This window comes from Arctopsyche grandis, chromosome 3 (genome assembly GCF_051622035.1).
Source record: "Arctopsyche grandis isolate Sample6627 chromosome 3, ASM5162203v2, whole genome shotgun sequence".
Taxonomy (NCBI): Eukaryota; Metazoa; Arthropoda; class Insecta; order Trichoptera; family Hydropsychidae; genus Arctopsyche; species Arctopsyche grandis.
In genome coordinates, this window is record NC_135357.1 from 275,794 (window position 1) to 292,599 (window position 16,806).

General features: G+C 35.0%; 1 protein-coding gene across 1 annotated transcript in view; it reads right to left on the reverse strand.

Moving 5' to 3' along the window:
* Wdr62 (WD repeat domain 62) overlaps window positions 1-13,823 on the reverse strand; it is a 103,231-nt gene extending 89,408 nt beyond the window's left edge. Inside the window, exon 1 of the mRNA XM_077426956.1 lies at window positions 13,593-13,823. The gene's annotated coding sequence lies outside the window, so the exon portion shown is untranslated. The remainder of the gene's footprint in view (window positions 1-13,592) is intronic.
* Window positions 13,824-16,806: the final 2,983 nt, after the last annotated feature.

Sequence of the window (16,806 nt, forward strand, 5' to 3'; positions counted from 1 at the left end):
CACAACTAGTTAAATTGAAGGGGATCGATCAAACTTCAAGTATAATAATATAAACATATGTATGTATAATCACTCAGAAGTGGGGGATGGGTAGTCGCGTGTCAGCAGGTGATACTAGGGATTGCAATTTTCCGTCAAATTTTATAATTTTTCTTTTTACCAGTATTTACCGGTAAATAGAGAAAAATAGCACGTGGATTAAATAACTGTGTGTAGTTATTTTTCATAAAATTTTTAACGTAGATTGAATCATAAATATTTAAAAATAAATCTCAGGTGAATAATCTTATATATAATTTCGAAAGAGACTTTATATGTTTGTATCTTTGGTTGGAACTTCGAAAACAAAAAAAAAATTCTATGACGACAATTCAATTGGTTGAATATTATTTTTTTTTTTCGATTCAAATAAATTTAATAAAAAAATAAATGAATATTTACTATTAGATTCGCCATGTTTAAGCTGTTTATATTAGAAATACTGAGCGAAGCCGGGTAAAACAACTAGTGTCATATAAATACATCAAAGTAGATAATGTTTTAACCAATCATATTGATTTATTTAAAGTTTGGACCATCTGAAAGTTTTAACCGTAATTGAAATAAACGTCTGATCGCATTTATTACGATTTGGTAGGTTTGTGTTGCCAGTTTGCAACTCTTAAGCAAGCAGCAGTATAGTCACTTTTACGAATGCATCAATGGTTCTATAATCTATGTATGTACATATAAGAGAATATTGTCAAACTGGCCGAAGACTAGCTTCTCTCTATAACAATAATTCACTATTACGTTTCAATATGCGTATAGCAATATTCGTATTAGAACGAGCGGAAAGCGGTGTTGCCAGTCGTAAAAAAACCCTGTTTAGACTAAAAACTTCATCCCGGTCAAAATTTTCCCAAACAAATTCCAGACTACCTAATCTACAATACGCCATGTGCATCGATTTATACTTAAAAGTTGCTTTCGCTTTTTCGCCTGACAAAATCTGGGTTTTATATCCACACTCTCCCGATCGTTTTCAAACTTTGCCATTTTGCTCGGTTTGATCATCAATATATGTAGAAATCAAATACGCTGGTGAAAAATAATCGCAATAGACACGATTGAAAAATACTACAATATGTATGTTGGTATGTTGCCGTATATATGTACATAGTTAGGAATAGAGATTTACATACTTATAAAATTAGAAATAGGAATAAATTAATTATAGGCAGAGTAAAAAAAGCAAGAACTGCAAGATCTATAATGAGAAATCCCTTCCTGAGAACATTAGAAGTGCTAACATTGGTGCTTTCTTGAAGGGTGTTAATGGATACCTTTGTGGAAGATGATGTAATTATATAGGTTAATAAATGCAATGTTTGGCATTATAATTTTATGTTATATGTAGTTACTAATTATAGTTTTTTTTTTTGTTAATTATATTATGTTATTTTGTAGTTACAATTATAGTTGTTACTTTTGTTATATATTCATTAGCAATTTGTTATTTTAAATAAATAAATAAAATTTATCTGCTTCTCTGCCACCTTCGCGCTTTGTCAGATTTTAATTGTTTAAACGCTTATAACTTTTTCATTATCGCACTATATCTTATTAGTGTAACACTATGCAATGATATGCTTGTATGTGTGCTCAATCCGCTTTAGGTAATAACCGTTAAATTTGAAAATTTACCGGTAACTACCGATGGCGGTAAACTAGTATACCGGTATTGTAATCCCTGTGATGTGATACATACATATGTATATATTATCAATTCGAGGAACGTGCCATACCTACAAACAATGGTATTAAAAGTGGACTAAACGGCCCACTGGATCAATCCCATCCTTGATGGATCATTAGAGATGTAGAGCGCATACTCCCGACTCCAAGAATTTAATGAAGCGGAATGCCGGCTTCAGATGTGTGACACTGTTCTGAGAAAAAAACGTCGAAGACCCTGAGAGCTTACCTACGTTATTCGCAGTCTCTTTGTGCAAAAATGTAATCAATAAAAATAGTATACAATGTATATATGTAGGTACATACATATTTATCACAATATGACTACGTCCACTTGACGCTTAGAATTTTAGAATAACAATGGTCTAAACAACTGGCTGAAAAAATGTTTCCAAATAAATATGATTTTATTAGTATGTATTATATATAAACCAGAAACAATTATGCGATCAGTTTCAAAACTATATGAGACTATTCGAATCGTTCAGTACATATGTACTGAGTACCTATTACTAATGAGTTGATGACTATATATGTATATACATATATATGACTATAACATATGGCAACTAAAGACAAGTCAAAACTACGAATATACTACTAAATCAAAGCTAATTAATAATACAGACAAGGAGACAGTTGCGCTAGAGTGACACTGACAGACAAAGACCTCTTTGTGAAGCTGTCAGTTTAGAAAACACATGTAGCTATATATGGTATATGGGACTCGAGACTCCAGCTGATTAAGTAAACCTTGTATTGATAGTTATGAATTGTTCCGAGTATGGCAACAATTGGAACTCATCAAATCATCAATCAACTAATGTTTTATCATCCAATCTGATTCATCGTGCTTTAATCTATTATTACACTTCACTATGTATGCAAGTGTTGGATTAAAATCGTCACTTTATATCAACGGTCTTATTAAGAGTCAACACATGAGACAGTTAATCATGTCTGTGATGAAGATATTTATACTTATTCGACTAATCTCAGACTGTTAGGGGGTGGTGGCCTAATGTAGGAGGCTTTATTGGTCGACTTAATTGACCTTTATAGTGGGCTTATATCATCAACATCATCTACAGTCATTCGCCATCCACTGCTGGATGAAGGCCTCTCCAACACGCTTCCACACGTCTCTGTTTTGCGCAACTCTCATCCATCTCACCCCACACATTTTCCTCATTTTGTCCACACATCGTCCCTGCGGTCTTCCTTTTACCCTTTTGTATTCTCTCGGGTACCATTCAAGCACTTCTTTTATCCACCTTTCGTCCATTCTTCTAGCCACGTGACCCGCCCATTGCCATTTCCATCTCTTTACTCTATCCACTATGTCCACTGCCATTATCATACTTCTGAACCAAGTCTTCCGCTTCCTGTCTTTCCTCGTTATGTCAAGCATACAGCGTTCCATACTTCTTTGAGTGCATTGGATTTTGTGCAGCATCTTGGCGTTCAGTGTCCAAGTTTCACATCCATACGTAATCACTGGCAAAACGCATTGACCGAAGATCTTTCTCTTCAGACAGAGGGGCATTATTGATTTAAAAACAGTATTCATTCGTCCAAATAAATGCACTCCATCCTAACTTCATACGTCTCTTCATCTCTTCGTCTTTACTATCGGACATGTCAATTATTTGACCTAAATATAAATAATTATTTACCACTTCTTGGGCTTATATGTATACGTTAACTAAAATCAATATGTATATGCACTCGATTATGACTTTGTTCAGAACCCTCTATCGCTATTCTCTCTCTCTCCCTCAACCACATTACGAACGATTCGTACCTATGTATGTATGTACGTGCAGCTCAAATAAATAAACGGACGTGGGAAAACCACTATCGAATTTTAAAATCCGAGCATCCTCCAATCAGATCGAGTTTTCCTCGTTATATCCGTGAATCAATCTCGTTATACTTTCTTGGAATAAATGACTTAAGAATGAATGCATCGAGTGTTAACGACGGCGAAGACGTATCGATTGGTATCTTTAAAATACGTGAAAAGTGTGCATTCGCGGAAAAACGTAACGTGAATGTGACCCGGTGATCCTACCAGCCAGTATGCAAGTTCGTGTCGGCATCTCGCTCGCTCACTCCGTACTGGTGGACGCGTGCGAGCGAGACGGAATGTGAGATTTCGCGGTTTTTTCGAGCGTTTTCGCGCCAATTTACCCATGACGGTGGCGAAACGTGGGATAATATCTTCATTGTAGTGCGAATCTTCCGTAATTCGGACGGACGCATTCTGGTTACGCAACGTGAGATGAGATAAGATGAGGATGTTCGTTTGGGATGTTTGCGCAAACATGCCGAGAAGAAGGCGAAAGCGCTTTTAACGTGTTATAAAAAATGAAGCTAAATAAAAAATTAAAAAAACAAAAACAAAATAAGCTTCGCGATGCTCCAATAGCTCGCCATTTCACTAGAATTGTAGCATAAAACTTTGCTTCTACAGACTATCAGAAACCCCCCAGAAACCCGCAGAAAATTACGTACAATTACATATGTATGTACATAAGTGGAACCGGCTACGTTCGAAATAGGGTAGACTCTTTTAATGACTGTAGACTTTCGGTTGGAACGATTTGTAGTAATTAGTTGGACAATTTATTGCGACGGTGTATCACTCGTAGAATCGTAGCATCACACTAAACCAAATATACAGGGCCGTGCGATTTTCGCAGTATAATCGAATATTCAAATCTAATTAATATATATATATATATATATATATATATATATATATATATATATATATATATATATATATATATATATACTACATATTAATTAGATTTGAATATTCGATTGTCCACTATGTAAATATATAGTTTTCAAATCATTAAATTTGGTATACTACATATGTACATACATACATGTGTACATGGTAGTAGAACCTTATACGGTATTTGGAAGGGGTTTAAACTCGGAATCGGGGGGGGGGGGGGCTCATACAGAAACGCCCGAGCAACGCCGGGTAAGTTGGCTAGTTGAAACAAAGTTGAATAAAAAAAAAGTATAATCACATTTATTCCTTGTCTTGTTACATTTGATATCTACTGCTCGAAATAAAAACAATAGCAATATCAAGATTTATACAGCCAAGCAGTAGAGAATAAATTCTCTACCAGCTGCTGGCACTCAATTTTTGTAGCTAATTATGTACTTTTTGTCTAATTAACGAGAAATGGTTCTTTGAGCCATTAACGACCACATTGTTTCCAAATTCTTTGACGCGATACGTAAATTATGCAATTCTGTAATATGTATTTCCTGTATCACACATACAAATTCACAAAATGTTTTGAATATACATACATACATATGTATGTATGTACGCTGAAAAGAGCGAGAGAGTTTTTCCCGGAGATAATTTTGGCAAAAAAATAGTATCTTATACTTTTCGAATTGCCGCGACCCAATTGCCAAGTTATTTTGAAACTCAAACTCAAAATATAAAACTGAGCTTTGTAAAATACTTGAAATTCAATTATACTTAATTCTTTCACGGGGAACTCTTACTATCTTTGAATAATTAAACGATTTGGATACTCGAGTTCACCGACTTTGTTTCCACTTGTATTTTCCTATTGAGTCGATTGTAATGCATATAAGAATCAGAGTGCAGTTTTATCAGCACCATGTTAAGTTAATGTTAATACATTTGGGTAACTAGCAATAAGAATGGCAGTAAAACTGATATATGGACCACTCGTAGACAATTTTAGAATTAGAATGCGTACATACGACGAGGAGATCGAGAATGCATCTCAATTGATCGACAGAAACAAGTTATGCAAATGCGAAAGTCAATCTATTTTTTTTTCTGGACAAATTTAGAAAATCTCGAGAAACACTAGATACAACACGTCGGAATAAAAAGACAGCCTCTCAATTCTCCAAAATAATACTCTCCGAAGGCGGAAAATCCTTGGGATTTGCGTCCAATGATCCAGATATTGCCAGTCAGCCTCGTTCGTGACTCACCGTCTGCGTCTACCCCACACTGATCGTTAAGTGTTTATCACTGACTGCTTTATCTTTGGCTTAAATGTGCATATGTATAGTTTTATTTAAAAAACAAAGTCAATCAAATAGTTTCAAAGGCCATCTTTCAACGATAGGTAAAGTGGAGGTGCAGATGTGTGTACATGGCTTCAATTATAGAATAGTCGAGTAGATATGGTAGTAGATACTCGAGTGACGGGAGTGCAGTTTTTGCAATGATCAGCCCTTGTCCAGAGCCGATGTTGCACTGGAGTCGATGCAACCGTAGGTGCATTCCTCGGGACGAGGAAAGGTCATTGCATCCAGTTTGGAGATGTAATAGTATTCCTGGAAAGAGTTACGCACACAAGGTACATGGGTAGGTAGGTACTTGCTCACGTACATATGATCTTGGCATTGTAACAAATATGCGACATTTATTTCGCCAGCGACGATGACGAAGGCCGTGCTCGACGACAAAACAAAACAAAACGAGAGGAAAACGACAAGACATGTGAAAACAAAGTAAAACGCATCGGTGAATAATGGACACGGGGTATTTAGCCGCTCGGACAGATGCGAGAAGAAAACGAGCTGAAAGACAGGACAGCTTTGCTTCGAATGGAAATATTGGAAGTAAAACATCGGAGCAAAGTATGTGTGTGTACATAGTTAATTACCTTCTGTAATGCATGTAATTCTGGGCATACGAAATAAAGCGATAAATCGGACATTGCGGCACTCGCCAAGGAGGAACTAAAATTGCATTTATCAACGACCAGGTGCACAAATTGGTACTTCTCATGAAATAAAGAACTTACATCACTTATTTTGATTTGAAAAAAAAAAGACTTATCATATGAGAAATTGTCGAAAAAAATGTTCTTTTGTGAAATGCAATTTTGAAAATAATTTTTTTTTTCAAAAATATAAACGACTCCATCTCATTCGCAGCTAAATACATATGTATAGTGTTCCTTCTCGAGAATTTCTCGAAAAAAAATGCCAAATTGAAAATTCTCATTTCTTGACAACTTTTATAATTTCACGAGAAATTTTATAAAACATTTTTTTTTGTCGAATATTTTCAAAAAGTTTACAACCACTGCCCTTTATAAAGTTGCATTTGAAAGGGCGGGTTTATACCTAATGTGCATACTTCTTAGAAGGTTTAAAAAAGGGTCTGGGAATGATGAAAAATTTCTAACTTTCGAACGTACATACCTTGCCTTATGTACTTTTCTTATCTTACTTTCTGAATTGATCTTTATCTCATTTTGACCTGGACATTGCAAACGCGCCAATCTTTAGAAACACGCAAACAATATCTTCTGACTACCCTCAATTATCCTCTGAATGCATTTACCGTAATTTTTGTCGTGACTTTTTTTCTATTACTATTTATTTGTATTACTCTACCCGGCTGGCGGTGTCATCTTTGCTTTGGTGATTACAGAAACCTCTCCGATAAGAAGAAATAACGCGTGGGAATCGGCAGAAAGCAATACAAAATTAATACAAAAATTACATTCCAATAATTCTAAAACACATATATTTGTAGTCTTGAATCCAATGATGTCGAATAAACGATACTTTAGTGTTATATACATTTTTTCATTTAAGAAGTTTAATTGAGAATTCTTATTTCTCGAGAAATCAGAATCACGAAGTCATATGTATCATATGTATCAAATTTGAATCGTATTCTCCAATCTAAATCACCATGTAGTGCGATACGATCTTCAAACTGAATCGCGACATTTAAAATCGTTTACAATGCAGTGGGGCGGATCGACTTTAAATTCATTAATACGTATTCTTTTGAATTTTGAGCCGGTTAATAAAAAGTGGCATATTTTCCTGCGAGTTGAAAGACCGTCGTTTTGTCTAAAAAAAAAAATGATAATTGACGTCAAAATGGAAATCCACGCTCGGTTTGGGATCCTGATGAGCTGCTGAAGATACAGACGCAACTGAAAACTCAGTAAATTATTGCGTGGTTAATTCTGATTCATTGTGAAGCAAAGCGTTTAATGACGTGCTGTGAACGATGAGGGACATTCAAATGGTACAACCACCCAAGAGATCTTTGCAAATGTACATACATATGTAGGTACTATTACTTTTTTTGAAATTCAATCATACGATTGATATGACATATATCGCACTAATCGGTAGCATCCATCCATACAGATCCCAATTCAAAGTGTGTTTTATTGTTCAAATCCCCTTCCGAGACGGACTGACAGGTTAATTGCTTGTTAATTGAAAATATGTAAAAAAAAAAAAAACAACAATTCCGACATAGTGTGAGAGCCGAGGATCGTCTTCGGTCATGAGAGTTCAAGAAGGCGTATACTTATCTCTGTTATCTATTTCGCAACAATCAAGGGGAGACTTGTGTAATCTTTGGAGTCGGTCTGATGCTTCCAGGTGCATCTGAGCAATGGAGAAGTGTTCCGAGCACACCACATATGTATATGTATTATATCTGCAATACTTGACAAAAATACACTTCGCACTACCCGTCCCAGTTACGGCATAGATATGTGATCATATCTATGATATGTACATAGATCTCTTCAATTCGAGACTTTCACTGCTGATTTAGAACAATATGAACAATCGAAGCTGGATTGTAATACAGGTACGTCCCTGTTTTCATTAAACAATGAATGAATTTGCATTTTCTGAAGACCCAACTCGCAAAGCAGTCACGCTTACTTCGTCCAGTCGGTTTCATGCGAAATTTCTTCACGAGAATTCAAATTAAAACGGATAGGAAGAATGTTTACATTATTGATTTCAAATATTGCTGCCCAATCACGATAAACATTTTTATCATCCGCAGCATCTTAGAAAAATATTTTTCAGAATAGAGTAGTCACATAGCAAGTTTGTTTTCATGCAATCTCAATAACATTAGATCAAATTATATAATTTGTTACAAAAAAATATTTTATTAAAAAAATAGAACCATGCCTATGGTGGATATAAATAGCATATTAAAAAATAATTTCTCTAGTGCCATAATTGAGGAAGGGAGAAGTCTAATAAGTTTGTATGGACAAAGCGCTGAGGTCCAGCCCTCTTAAGTGTCAAACTATAGAATGTCAAATATTTTAAAAATGTCTAGATTTGTGCTAAATAGTATTAGTAATGGAATATTTTTGAAATGATAAATAATCTAAGATCTGGATTTTGAATGCTCACATGTTTATGTATTATCTCCAAAATAGGTTGAGCTAGTATCATTTCTATAAAGCCTCAATAGCCATAAATAAAGTTGTGATTAATTGAGAAACTGTATAATCATCAACTGTAAAAACAATCAGGTTGCCAAAAATATCTAAATATTATGCACATACATATATAATTTGATTTTGCATGCCTGATAGCATCTCATTAGATGATAAACCAGTAGAAGTAGTAAATAATTATTTACATTTAGGTCAAATAATTGACATGTCCGGTAGCAAAGATGAAGAAATAAAGAGACGTTTGAAATTAGGATTTGTATGGACAAGTCGCTAGGGTCCAGCCCTCTAAAACTCGCTCGAAAGTTTTTTTTATATATATATGTAATATACATATAAAAGTACATATGTTTAATATATAAAATCTTTCATGATCTCAAACGATATTTTGACAAAAATAAATTTTTATCCGACAAGTCTCAAAAACAAAACCGGAGTCTCTCGTAGGGTTTGTCGTGGCATTTTTCATTCTGTCAAAGTTTGTAGACAGATTTATCAGCTGAAATTTCTCCATAAGTGGGCATCTTAACTTCTGATTTTAATACTCCAGAGCCAATACGTTTACTTGAAAAAAATCCAAGCCATGTTTTGCGATTATATAATGTTGCGAAAACAAGAGAACCGCTATGAAAAATACACACAATAATAACAGCAAACGACACGATGAATAGCGCATAGCTACACCACAGAAGACCAAATTTAATGATATTCAAGATCAGATTGATATGCACCTACCGAATTATAAGCGACTCAATGCAGATTTGGACTCACACCTCTCGCAAAACAATTAATAAAACCTACGCTTCCGCTTAATTAAATTTATCGTCGTTTTTTAATGGCGCCGATAAGAATGCCTCGTCTGAAAATTTAATACGACCTGATGATCCGTGTATTTCTAATTAACGATTGTATAATTATAAATTTGATCGAAAATCTATTTAAATGAAGAGTATCATATATTAGTTCTGGGTAATATCTGTCATCAAGAGGGATATTGCCAGAATTATTTTTGGGTAACAACAATTTCTTTACATATACAAATTTTATACAACTAACAATCCATGAGATATTATATAATACAATATATGTATGCACTGTCGGACTGCTGATTTTTGATCACAGAGTTCACTGACTTTGAAAAAATGCATGAATATTCATACAAATTGCCCAAAAACTACTAGGAATTTCGGCAAGAAGAGTAAAACTAACAGCAACACGTATTTAATGACAAACAATAGTAGACTAATTACTACATATTATATAATATATACAGAATGTAATGAATACATTTTACACTCATTACACGGTTCAAACCCCAAAGAGCTGATGATAAGAACAACTCAGCTTATCATTAAGAAATCCAAGCGGCAAATGATGATTTTGATCAATTCTGATCGATTCTAGGGAAAATATTAATTTTATCCGACTTGCAGTTCCTAACAAAATTGGCAAAATCAAAAATTTATCGTCCCTTTACTCTTTCCATTTTTATTATTACAAGCCTCTTCTATAGATTTCACTTCATCATTTGTTTGTATAGAATATCCTACATTCTTTAGATCGTTTTGAAACTTTGCCATTTTGTGCGGTTTGGTCAACAATAGACAGTCAAATCAATTCCGCAAAAATACGATAAACACGTAATAATCGTTTAATTGTGATAATACGTAATAATCGTTTAATTTGAATTGTGTTCTTCGGAGATAAATAATCCGCAAGATAAATATGCTTCCTAAGACAAATAGGTACACTTGCATTTGAACATTTTGAATTTTAATTTAGTGAACTTCATTAAATGTGTATCTATTTTGAAACCAAAACAATAACATTGCAAAGTATCCAAGCTTGGTCAATTACAACTGCATATGTATATTGTATGTAGTTATTTAGGAGAAAAATCATAGAAAATGATGTTTCACTAAACGAAATGAGTACGTAATTTGAATCTTATTAAGAGGGCTGGACAGCAGCGCCTTGTCCATACAAACGTACTATACTTCTCCCTTCCTCAATTATGGCACTAGAAAAATTATTTTTTAATATGCTATGGATATCCACCATTGGGGTGCATCTATCGTTTTATTTTTTCGATTAATTATTTTTTATATGAGCTAGGAGCCGCCAAACATCTATAAAATCGCCTCTTTTTTACACCCACGAAACGAGTCCAGTGTGCTTATTTAGCGGTCGATTTAAAAAAAAATACGCCGATAGATGCACAGAAAGTATCTTTCTCATACCGATGATGAATTTTTTTTTAAAATTGGTCCAGTTTTGGAGGAGAAAATAGTAGAATACGAAACCTTGATTTTGTCAATTTAAAATACGTTTTATCTGGTCGAAGCGCAACTGTCGCATTCACTCAATATATATATTGATATATATATTGTCGCATTCACTCAATATATACATACACTCAATATATATATCGAAGAAAGGAACGGTAACAAAATTAAGGTTTCGGGTGTACAGCCCTCTTAATCACCAAAGGTAGCAAAATATAATAGCATTCAGCATTGTAATCGATTTTAGCGACAAAAGCGATCACAATAGTATCGACAATGATGCGCCAGTATTGTGCATATGTATGTACATACGATTGGAGACTTGATTAACACATCGAAGTTATTTAAACAGGTGGAGTAGACAGCAGGTACCTGCATACATATGTATGGTATGGAGATAGATATACAACAGATATCATATGATATCATACATGGACAGTTCGTCTTACCACCGATATGTACATACTTATTTACAATGTGTAAATATGTATGTACATATGTAGTATTAAATTGGGAAGACAAAGGCTGGCCCCTCGTCGTGGGATTAATTCCCACCGAATTTTAGCGTTCGTTCGAGATAAACTATTTACTAACGGGATCAAATGAGGTTTTTTATGGCTATTCGTTTTTTCGATTAATGGAAGTAAAAAGAGTAAAAAGTTCAATGTAACAAACACACCGGAACAATTACGAAATTCTCTCTTTGTGTGTGTGTGTATTTATTTTTCGATACAATAATAAAATAGAAATAATTGGTGTCGGGGGGCTTAAGTGATGTTAAATTGAACGTTTGCGTTGCGTTGTGTTAATGTTGTTATTTTTTACATACGAATAATTATTGGGCGTATTAATTAGGCGGCAAAATCGGATGCAGACAATTGCCGGAACATAAATGTTCGTTCATTCATATTTTATTTATTCCTTTTAAAAAATATACATATGTATATACATATCTAGATGTCGTACGATGTTGTTTGAAATAAATAAAAAAAAAACTAAAACTCAATTTAAATGTAGTATATTCTAATATATAATTTCGAAAGAGACTTTGTATATGTATTTATGTAAGTATTTTTGGTTAGGAATCGAAAACAAGTCGGTTTCTATGACGACGATTCGATATATATATTTTTTTTTCGATTCAAATAATCTAATACATATATGGTTTCGAAAGAGACTTTGTATGTATATATGTATGTAAATATTTTTGGTTGGGAATCGAAAAATAAGTAAGTTTCTATGACGACGATTCGATATTTTTTTTTTCGATTGAAAGAAATTTAATAAAAAAATAAATGAATATTTACTATAATAAACCGCTTAAACATTTATTTGAATAGTTTTATTTTATATAAATTTGTTTTTTTTTATTTTATTTTATATAAAATTGACTTTCACGAACAAACAAACATATATAGTAAGTCTCTTTCGAAATTATATGTATACCAGAATCCGTAGCCCCCCCCCGGTGCCTTTGACCCCGGCGCAAAGACGCCTTCGCCTTCGAGATTTCGAATCCTTTGAATCGAAAAAAAATCGAATCGGCGCCTATGAATCGAAAAAAAAATAAAACCAATGTTACATATATGCAGTCTCTTTCGAAATTATATAGTTTGTGCTTTTCGGCCGTGTTGTCGATGACGTCAAAGGATTTGTGGAACATTTTCCTCACCGAATATCGTCGCCTCGACCCGTTCTAAAATCACTCATTGAACATCCACGAAATGAACGAGCACCGAAACGGGATCGTTATTGAAAACAAAACAACGAATCGAACGAGAACGAAAGACGAATTAATCTCGTCTTTGAGAAAACAATGCGCATAGATATTTTATTTTATTTTATTCTAAACAGACCATTTATAACTAGTAAAATACACTTGCACTAGAAAAGATAAGGCAAGGCGGGCGAAGCGACTTTGTTCGACGCCATCGAGCGCTGAAAACTCGCGAAACTATGGTCGTATAAAACAGTGAGTTTAGATCGATTTACGAATACAAATCGTTGATGACATTAGCGACGGTGTGGGTGTGGGTGTGCGTGTGTTCGTGTGCGTGTGCATGTGGGGGTGCATACAACAATAATAAATGAAAAGCGAATGACAGCAACGAGATGCAGATGCAGATGTATGTAGATGTCGAGGTGTATGCAGATGCGAATGAAAAGGCAGACATGTATGCAGCTGAAACGAATCCGTCGAAGGCTGAAAGGGAAGAAATGGGACGGGGGTGCGGGTGCGAGCGCGGGGTCGGCACCCCACCACCCCACCACCCCTCTCCTCCCGCCCCTTTGAACAGGTGTTTACCAGAAGAGTCTGCGACGACCGGAAACAACGGCAACACCGGAAGCGATCTGTCGACGAACGTGAACACAAACACGGGCAGTGCGAGACGAGTGACAGGTGACAGCAGACAGCAGCAGAGAAAGAGACAGAAGCGGAGATGGAGATGGAGATGGAGATGGAGACCGAGATGCCAGAGAAGCCGGAGCGCAAGACGAAGCTGCGCCGCAACCCGCACTGAACTGAACCGAACGTGACAGAAAACAGTGAGCAGAGAACAGAGCGATTCTCCTGTCTCCCTCTCGCACGCGCAATCGACGGTTGCGCACGCCGCTAAATGATGATCGTAACGCTCGGAATATCGTCTATGCCAAAACATCGATAGGCAAAACGCTAACGTAGACGACGCGATGCCTCTAATTTCATTGCGTGGAAAAGTCGACAGTCTGCAATAGCTCGTCCAAACGATGAATGCAGTGCAGTGGCGTATCGTTAATTCCGGATGCCCCCCACAAAATATTTTAAGCCCCCCCCCCCCCATATATTCATAGGTAAACGGACTACTAGTCATATATAAACCAGTCACAGGACAACCGGTCGCGCTAGATCGGTCACACGTGATCATCCGTCACACTAAAACTGGTCACACCCAAAAATTTGACCAATTTTTAATTTTTAGGTGTGACCAATTTTCGGGTGTGACCAGTTTTATCGTGACCAGTGTTAGTGTGACGGGTGATCACGTGTGACCGATCTAGAGCGACCGGTTGTCCTGTGACCGGTTCACATTTGACTAGTAATCACCGAACCATTTTCATATTAGGAAAATAACTTTCCAAATTAATAATTTATACCTTTTTACGTATCGGTATATGTACTTATATATCGAAGTGCATTAATAGTTTAATCTGGACGACCAACAAGCAGTGCACAATCTGTTTAAAGTAATTAATGGTGAATTTTCCTTAAAAATTTCCCACCTGTTAATGGTGACAGCGAAAAATTTATAAATTTTATTGGTTGTAATCATATAATTTTGTTTTATTGTTTATACATTTAAAAATATATACAAGAATAAGAGATTACTATTTGTCTAATTAAATTCTCTAATTTGAATAGATTAGAGAATTTAATTAGACAAATAGGTTGAAGTGGCATTGTCGTTCAAAAGATGGAAAAAAATGGCAGTCTTCTAGCTTTATTGCCTATTTACGTCCGTACAAGTCGATAAAATAGCATATTCGTTCATAGAATATTTATTAATACTTTTTATATTCAATAAAGTGGTGATTATAATCGGGGCTCTGTTTGTAATATCACAAACAGTTCGTCTTTTGAATTTCGTACATCTGAAATCTGAAATATAATGTCGGAGGAACTAATTTCAGAAGTGCGACAGTATGAATCTTTGTATAATTTCAAATCCGTTTAAAACAATGGAAATCAAGCTTGGGGCGAGATATCGAAAAAATGCGCGCGATCTTGGTTGCATATGGATATGCATAGTGCACGTGTGACATTCCAAACATATGCACTCTGCACATACAACTATACTCGAATTTGGTTTGGGGATCCACCGTTGTTAACGGTCCGCGGGGGTCTCAAAGGGAACCAATAACGTGACGTACCTTACCGTTCAGTGTGTTGTCGCAACGGAAATTCCGCACTGGTATATCGTTGTGAAATATAAAAACGGTTTTACCTGATGCACATGTTTTGTTGCATTCATCGATATAGAATGTATAGATAGGTCCTTCCAAAGAAATTTGTCGACCTAAAACGAGTCATACGGTGAGGGGATTTGAGGGGCTCGGAGGGTTAAAAGTGCGGGGAAGAAACGCATTGTTTTTGCTACTTTTCAGGTAGTATTTTTGTCGAGTGAAAGTGCATCTATGCATTATATATCGATGGTTGTATTATATAAATTCGGTGTGCCTCGTTCTATCAACCCGCAACATCTCAAGACTCGTTTTTTGAATTTTTCGTCTGCAGGAGTTTGTTTATCTTAGACAAAATTGTTTTTTGTATACATGTATGCAGAGGTGTTTTTCTCTTAGAACGCGGTGGAACTGTATTCCGGCACTTTTTTCACAGTATTTTTAATGATAATGATTCAATAACAATTAGACGAAGCAATATTCGTGCGTACAGTGTTGTCACCCCAATTTTGGAACAACGGGTTTCCAATTTTCTTTTTTTAAAAAATTATTTTGAAAATATATATATATATTTTTTTTTTTCGTCCAAGGCACTATTACATGAAAGTTTTCAAGATTTGTATAATTGATAAAAATTATATGAATTTTTAGATTAAATAACGGGTTTCCGGAAACTTTTTATTTTTATCAACGGGTTTGCGGAAACTCATGGCAACCATTGGCTACGTCCACAGTACCGATATTTGCACCCGATATTTTCGAATTTTCCATATCCAGTTCCCATATTGCAACCTGTGGTTGTTATTTAGGAACTTGTTATGGAAAAATTCGTAAATATCGGGTGTAGATATCAGTAGTGTGAACGTATCCATTAGGATGACTACTGTAGCGTACATAATCACAATCTATATATATATATTTAAATACTAATTGGTCAAAATTATAAAATATGATGTCTTATGAATAGGCTAAAATATGAATGGATTCGAAAGTGCAGGAAAAAGAAATGCGTTCCAGCACCTTCTTTTTTTAAAAAAAAAATCTTTGCATGTATATAATATGTTTAATATACGAGATATTTTGTGATAATTCATGGATTTGTAAGTTATTTACACACCTTTAAAATATTAAATCAATTGTTATTTTTTCCATAGTTAATGTTTATCTCGTTAAATAAGTATTTTACTGGGGCTGTCGACACCGACAATAATACTTGGAATATTTTCCATATCCAGTTCCCATATTGCAAACCTGTGGTTGCTATTTAGGAACTGGATATGGAAAATATTGTAAGTAATATTGTTGGTGTCGACGGCCCCACCGTGTAAAACATTTTTTTGTATATATATAGAAACTCGACGACGAAGTAAACCAAAAATTTTGGGAAAACGAGTTTTAAGATATCGCAAATTGGTGGAAGGAAGTAGAGATAATATGAAATGTATTTAATTTATTTTCGATATCTTGTAAGAAAAATATAGTGAGTTGTGTTGTTTTGTCAAAAAGTGAGAGTTTATAGTGATTATAAAGAAACGATACGCGTGTGTGGCAGCGTTGTTTGCATCGTGGCTTGTGAGGTT